The following is a 7534-nucleotide window of genomic DNA, read 5'->3' as shown; positions in this document are numbered from 1 at the left end:
GTGTAGGTCTACGATGTTGAATAGTTACATGAAGTTAGCCAGGCTTATCACTCATGATCAACAGATTGAAGATCAAAAGGTTAAGATGAAGGAGAAATATAATAAGAGAGCAAAGACAGGTAGTTTCAACTTTGCTCATCCATAATCAGAAGGAGCAAACAGCTCCCAGTTCCATCCTAAGTCATTAGTTTCAGTTCCTACTTCAGCCAGTGCTCTAGCTCTTAAGTTCAAGGATGGAAATAAAGATAGGGTACCAGACTCTATGTCTCAGGGCAGTGTCAACAATGCCTAAACAATCCCCTTTGTCAGACTTAAGGTAAGAACCTTAAGTGTACTTTCAGAGTTGGTAGCGATGTCTATTTTATATGTGGCAAGCTAGGCCACAGAGTGAGAGATTGTCCCTAGTCAGGTTATTAGGGTCAGCAGAATCGTTCCTCACCTTAGTTTGGTCGCCCAAATCAACAGGGCGCCACTTCTAGTGCTACTAGTGGGCAACGGCCAAATAGTATCTATGCTCTCCAGCCCCCACAAGATCAGGAAAATTATCCTAATATGGTTACTGGGATGTTATACAACTTTTATATGCATGTTTACTCTATGCTAGATACAGGATATTCCTTGTCTTTTATCACTCACTATATAGCAGTTGATTTTGGAATCACTCCCGAAATTCTAGCAAAGCTATTTTCAGTCTCTACCCTAGTGTGTAAAATCATCATAGCTCGGCGGGTATACAGGAACTGCCTGATTATGATATTTCAAAAAGTCACTTCAGCATATTTAGTTGAATTATAAATGACTGATTTTGGTGTCATTCTTGGCATTGATTAGCTTCATTCCTTTAATGCCACAGTCAACTGCCAAAACAAAATAGTCCAATTTTAGTTTCTAATTGAACCCATCCTAGAGAGGAGGGGTAGTACTTTAGCTTTTATAGGTTAGCTTGTTTTCTACCTTCGGGCACGAAAAATGATATCTAAAGGATGTGTCTATCATCTTGTTCGAGTTAAGGATAATAGTCCTAAAAATTCTATTCCAAAATCAGTCCCTGTTGTGAATGAATATTAAGATGTCTTTCCCTAAGATCATCCATGAATTTATTACAAAAGGGAAATAGACTTCAGTATTGATCTTCTTCTAGATACTCAGCCTACATCTATTCTTCCATATGGAATGGAACCTGTATAACTCAGAGAATTGAAAGACTAGTTGAAGGATCTCTTAGATGAGGGATTCATCAGGAACATTGTGTCCTCGTGGGGTGAACTGGTCTTATTCATGCGCAACAAAGACGGTTTTCTCAGAATGTGCATCGATTACCGTAAGCTTAATAAAGTCAAAATTAATAACAAGTATCCACTTCCCAGAATCGATGAATTTTTTGTCCAACTTTAGAGTGCCAGTTATTTCTCTAAGATAGACCTCAGATCCGGCTATCATAAGCACAAAGTTAGAGAATGTAACTTTTCAAAAATAGCCTTCCGTTCCTAGTATGGTCATTTCAAATTCATAGTCATGTCCTTTGGTATTACCAATACCCCAGCAACTTTCATGGACTTGATGAACTATGTGTTCAAGCAGTACTTGGATATGTTTGTCATAGTCTTTATAGATAATATATTTGCTTATTCCCATAGTGAGCGTGATCATACAGACCATCTCAAAATTATACTTCAGACTCGTAGAAGCCATCAAATGTTCACCAAATTCAGTAAGTCCTAATTTTGGCTAAGGTCAGTAGCATTCCTTGGCCATATCATTCCGGTGATTGCATTAAAGTAGATCCTCAAAAGACAGAAGTGGTAAGAAACTAGCCAAGACTTGTCTCTTCATTAAACATCAGGAGTTTCTTGTGTTTGTCTAGCTATTATAGATGTTTTATTAAACGATTTTCGTCTATTGTATCCCCTATGTCTAGATTGATTGAGAAGAAAGTCAAGTTTTAATGGTCTTATCCCTGCTAGAAAAGCTTTTATGAGTAGAAGACTCGACTCTCCTTAGCCCCACTCTTAGCTCTCCCAGATGGTCCAGATAGGTTTTTAGTGTACTGTGATGCATCTAGAGTAGGTTTGGGTTGTGTCCTCATGTAGCATGGTAAGATCATAGCCTATGCCTTCAAACAACTTAAACCCTATGAGAAGAATTATCCTACTCATGATCTTGAGTTAGCAGCTGTGGTTTTTGCCATAAAGATTTGGAGGAATTACTTGTATGGAGTTTATGTAGATGTGTTCACTGATCATAAGATCCTTCTGTATATCTTTTCTCAGAAAGATCTCAATCTTCTTCAGAGAAGGTGGTTAGAGCTCTTGAAAGATTATGAAATAAGTGTCCTTTATCATCCAGGCAAGGCCAATATAGTGGCCAACGCTCTTAGTAGATTATATAAGTGTAGTGTTACTCATGTCGAGGATAGTAAGAGGCAGTTAACTCAGGAAGTCAATTAGCTTGCCACACTAAGCATTAGCTTAGTCGATTCAGAGGAGGGTGACTTATGGCTTTAGAGTAGTTCCGAATCATCTCTAGTTTCCGAGGTGAAAGAAAAGCAAGATAGAGATCCTAGGGGGATGGTGTATTAGGTTGTCATGTTGGTGTTCCAGGTGTAGATGGCTTAAGGCATCAAATTTTTCCAGAGGCACATAGTGCACGATACTCCATGACTTGCGGGAGATCTATTGGTGGAGTGGGATGAATAGAGATGTTGTAGAATTTGTGGCTAAGTGCTCTACATGACAGTAGGTTAAGATAGAACATCAAAATCCTAGTGGGTCCATCTAGGACTTCAATATTCCTACATGGAAGTTGGAATAAGTGAACATCGACTTGTTACGGGTTTGCCTCGTACTCATGGCCATCATGATTCAGTATGGGTCATTGTAGATAGAATGACCAAATTAGCCCATTTTCTTCCAATTCATACCTCTTATCCAACTGAGGACTACGCCAAACTCTACATCAGGGAGTTGGTTAGATTACACGGTATTCCATTATCCATTATTTCAGACAGAGGTACCCAGTTCACCTCTCATTTTTTGAAAGCGTTCCAAAGGGGTCTTGGACCCCAAGTTAATCTCAGTACAACCTTTCATCCTCAGATAGATCGTCAAGTATAAAGGACCACTTAGACCCTAGAAGATATGCTAAGGGTATGCACAATGGATTTCCAGGGTAGTTAGGATGACCACTTGCCTTTGATTGAGTTTTCATACAACAATAGGTATCATTCTAGTATTCAAATGGATCAATTCTAAGGTCTCTATGGTAGGAGATTCAGATCTCCAGTCGGTTGGTTCGAAGTTAGTGAGGCCTCGGTGATAGGACCTAACTTGGTATTTTATGCCTTAGAGAAAGTATAATTGATCAGAGAAAGACTCTAGGCTGGGCAAAGCCAACAGAAGTCTTACGCAGATATGTGTAAAAAGGATCTTAAGTTTGAGGTTTGTGAATATGTCTATCTAAATATCTCTCCCTTTAAGTGAGTGAAGAGGTTCGACAAGAAGGGAAAGCTCAGTCCCTGATATTTTTGTCCCTTAAAAATTCTTATTCGTTTGAGCAATTTAGCTTATGATCTCGAATTGCCTTCAAATCATTCCTCAGTTCATCCAGACTTCTGTGTCTCTTTGATAAAGAAGTGTATAGGTAACCCAGCAGTTGTAGTCCCTATTTAGAGCATAGATGTTCAGAACAAGCTCTCGTATGAGGAGATTTCAGTTGAAATTCTAGACTACCAAACTCGTACACTGAGAAAAAAAGAAGTCCCTCTAGTCAAAGTTGTTTGGCAAAATTAGTCTGTTGAGAGAGCTACATGGGAAGCAGAAGCAAAAATGCATACCAAGTACCCTCACCTCTTCTCCGCTGACTTATATCAAGATCAAGGTAATAGTTCACTTTAAGCTTTATAGTTTTTATGTCCAAATTTGAGTTACAACTTGGAATCAGCCTCATGTTCAGGATTCCATTTTTAAACTGGGTACTAACTACAATTTCATATCCAATTATATGTTCATGCATCAGATTAATCATGTGTTCATGCATCAGACATGCATTCTCCTTGTGAAAAGACTCAATTATTAGAAATCTCAGTCATGTAATCAGTTTCATCATGTATTCACGCAGCAGACATGTGTGATAAGATTATCAATACTCTCAGTCATGCAGTCATGTATCAGCTCAGTCATGAAATCATGCATCAGATATGCATGCTCTGTATGAATCTCAGAAACGTCAGTTATGTAGACATGTTTTAGTGTTCATGTTCAGTATGTACTTCGGATTATCAATTCTCCCCTCTCAGTCAGTCTTATTTGAGGACGAATATTCCCAAGGGACAGATATTGCAATACCCCAAAATTTCCTGACTAATTTTGTCTAAAGAGTGTCAAGTATTAGCTTCTTAATTTAAAGATGTTTATTCCATGGGTAATTTTTGATATTTTCAATAAGCTTTCCATTGATATAAAATTCTCCTAAATTCTATAACCGGGTAAGAAGTTATGACTATTTCAAGTCTCCGTCATCAAACAGTGCCATATTGGTCAGTGGCACACCGCGCCATAAGATAAAATGGCAATTGTTCTTTTTCTAGTGTCCCAACGCAATTTCTTCACGTCGCACCAAACTTCCAGGTTGGAAATAAAGTGGCAAGATGATGGCTCCGCAACACGCCATTTCCCTATTTTCCAATTGTCAAATTACAGTGACACGACATGATACCGCCGCGTCACACCAGGGGTCCCGGTCGGGAAATTTTCACTAATTTAATAGACGCATCCAGGGTTAAAAGGGTAAATTTTCTACCCCTATTTAAGCCCTTTATTACGTGATTAAGCTATTTTTAACCCAAAATATACTAGTTTCTCTCAATCTTTTCTCAAGAATAAGCTAGGGTTTCAATTGGGGATTCAATTGCAAGAAAGTCTCTCCCTCAATCTTCACTAAATTAAGAACTAATGTACGTCATTTGTTAATTCATGGGTCTCTTTCACCCATGAAGCTCTAGAATCTCTTTTAAAAATTAAAGATTTGTATATTTACAAATGTTCATGATTTGATTGAATTGAAAAGTGATGTTCATGTTTTTGTTTGGTTTTATTCCATGTTATAGACTATTAATACAAGAAATGATTATAGTATGTGAGGAATTACCCGGTATTCGTGATAAAACCTTCAATTGACAATTTGATTTATGTATCCTTGATTATTAGATGTGTTGATGATTGTATAACAATGGTATGGTCCCCTAATGTTTGATTAAATGCCTATGTGAAGGAAAATGACATACTAGTATGATAATATGAAATCTCCATTCATGTACAAGTTATGTATGTCAAGTGTTTGATGAAATTTCTTAGCCAATGGATTATGTATTGGTGATGTTGGTTCTGTACTCAAGAAAGTCAGGCGTTTTTAGTTTCCTTCTATTGAGTGTTGGGGTACTTGTACCCAAAAAATATAGTTGTATGCCTAGAGTTCATGTTATGTTTTCATGATATCCTCAGTCAAGCCATGATCCATAAAACTAAGTCAGTCATGTGACTCAGGAAAGATTAGTAATACAGTAATATCAGTACTATTCCATTTGTCAACGAAACTCAGTTAATTCAGTCCAGTTTAGTTCAGTAATCCATGATCAGTGTATATTCACATGGGAGTAGAATATGCATCGAGTGAACCCAAGGATGGGAACACATGCTGTCAGATGACAGTGTGATTCCTAGAAGTCATCCTTGCATTTCAAAACTATGTAGCCAGCATAGGTTGAGTTAGATCCTTTTAAGTGAGACAGTGTTTGACCTGAGCCTTCAGCGTATTACGGAGTTAACTCAAATGCCAATTGTCAAATTCTAGTGTTGCTCAGTGATACTGGCGCATAGCGCCAAATGTCTAGGTGATAGATAAGGTGGCAACGTGATAGCTCTGCATTGTGCCATCGTATAGTTTCCCAACTGTCAATTTCCAGTGACACAATGCAATAACGTCGCGTTTAGCCAAGGGTCTAATTCAGGAAATTTTACTGAAAATTAAATTGTGTGTCCAGGGTTAAAAGGGTCAATTTACCCCCTATATAAGCTTCCAAACATTAGATTTAGCCCTTATTCATCAAAAATATTGGCATGATATTGGCACCCTTCCTACTGGTATGATATTGGCACCCTTCCAATTGGGGTTACAGATTGGACCTTAACTCAGCCATAATGGTGTATTAGGAGCATATTGGTTAGATAACTATTTCCCATAGTTTCAATTACACGATCAGAATTGTCTGATACAGTCATTCATTCTCAATAATAGAACTTAGGTAGTTCTACATAATTTAAGACTATCAGATATAGTCGACTCAAAATAGTACAAAGCTCGGCTAGTTCCATCAGATTCAGGACTGTCAGATACAGTCACTGATGTTATCAGTTATATCAGTAATCAGAATTAAGTTGTTAGTCATGTTAGTAATTAGTAAATTAATGTTATCACGATCTCAGATATAGTTACGACATATTCATGCATATATTCTCACGTTCATATTAGTCAATTAGCTAGTATTGTTCATGCATATGAACCCCATGCATTAGCCTACCTTCCATGCATACCAGTACATTCAAAGTACTGACACATTTTCTCTATGGTGTCTTATACCATAGGTTCAAAAGCACAAGCTCCAGAGCAACAATAGCATTCCACTCTCAGCAGTTAGAGTTAGTAATGAGTCCTTATCTTTCGAGGACATGGTCATTTATTTATTATCTCATTAATTAATTTATTAGTCTAAGTTAGTTGGGGAGATGTCCCATCAACTCCTTATCAAGCTAGTTATGTTTTAGAGGTTTTTCAAAGTACAGTATGTTCAGACGGTATTTCAGTTTTGGGTATTCTATTATCTAACTCAGATATTATATTTTATCATTTATGCAGTTTTGAACCTTATGGCCTTTCAACCTCCATTTTTGCATTATATTTAGTATCTTATACAATGTACAGGTACAGATATCCATCATGTGTTAGCATGTGGTCCTTTGGGGTTGTGAGCACCATGTAGCATTCTGAGTACCAGATTCGGGGCGTTACAAATATAATAGCTCATTTTTAGTTTCCCAATGAACTGATTATTTATTGGAGGGGTAGTATATCAGTGCTTATGGGTCATATATTTTCATTTGTTATAGAAAGAAAGATTATATCTATGGGATGTTCTTTGAGATCCCTTCTCAAAATCATATGACAACATATGATCTAGAGTTAAAATAATGAAACCAGAAGTATTGCAGTAGTAAAGTGGGGATAGTGTTATATGAATTTAGTATCTTTTTTTTCCATAGAGTTAGTTGTATGAGTGGTGAACCAAAAGGCTTAAAATAGTGTATGAAAGAATTTATGTTTATTGATTAAAAATAAGTATGATGATGTAGGTGTGATTTAAAGGTAATATTAGAAGGTTATGAAAGAAATTAGTGTTGTTCATTAAAGGTTTAGGGATATCCATATTATGAGTTAGAATCTAAGTTTGAATATTTAAAAATTGAGCTACTAAAAAGTAGTG

Source organism: Capsicum annuum, chromosome 11, assembly GCF_002878395.1.
Source record: "Capsicum annuum cultivar UCD-10X-F1 chromosome 11, UCD10Xv1.1, whole genome shotgun sequence".
NCBI classification, from domain to species: Eukaryota; Viridiplantae; Streptophyta; class Magnoliopsida; order Solanales; family Solanaceae; genus Capsicum; species Capsicum annuum.
This window is presented reverse-complemented; position numbering follows the sequence as displayed.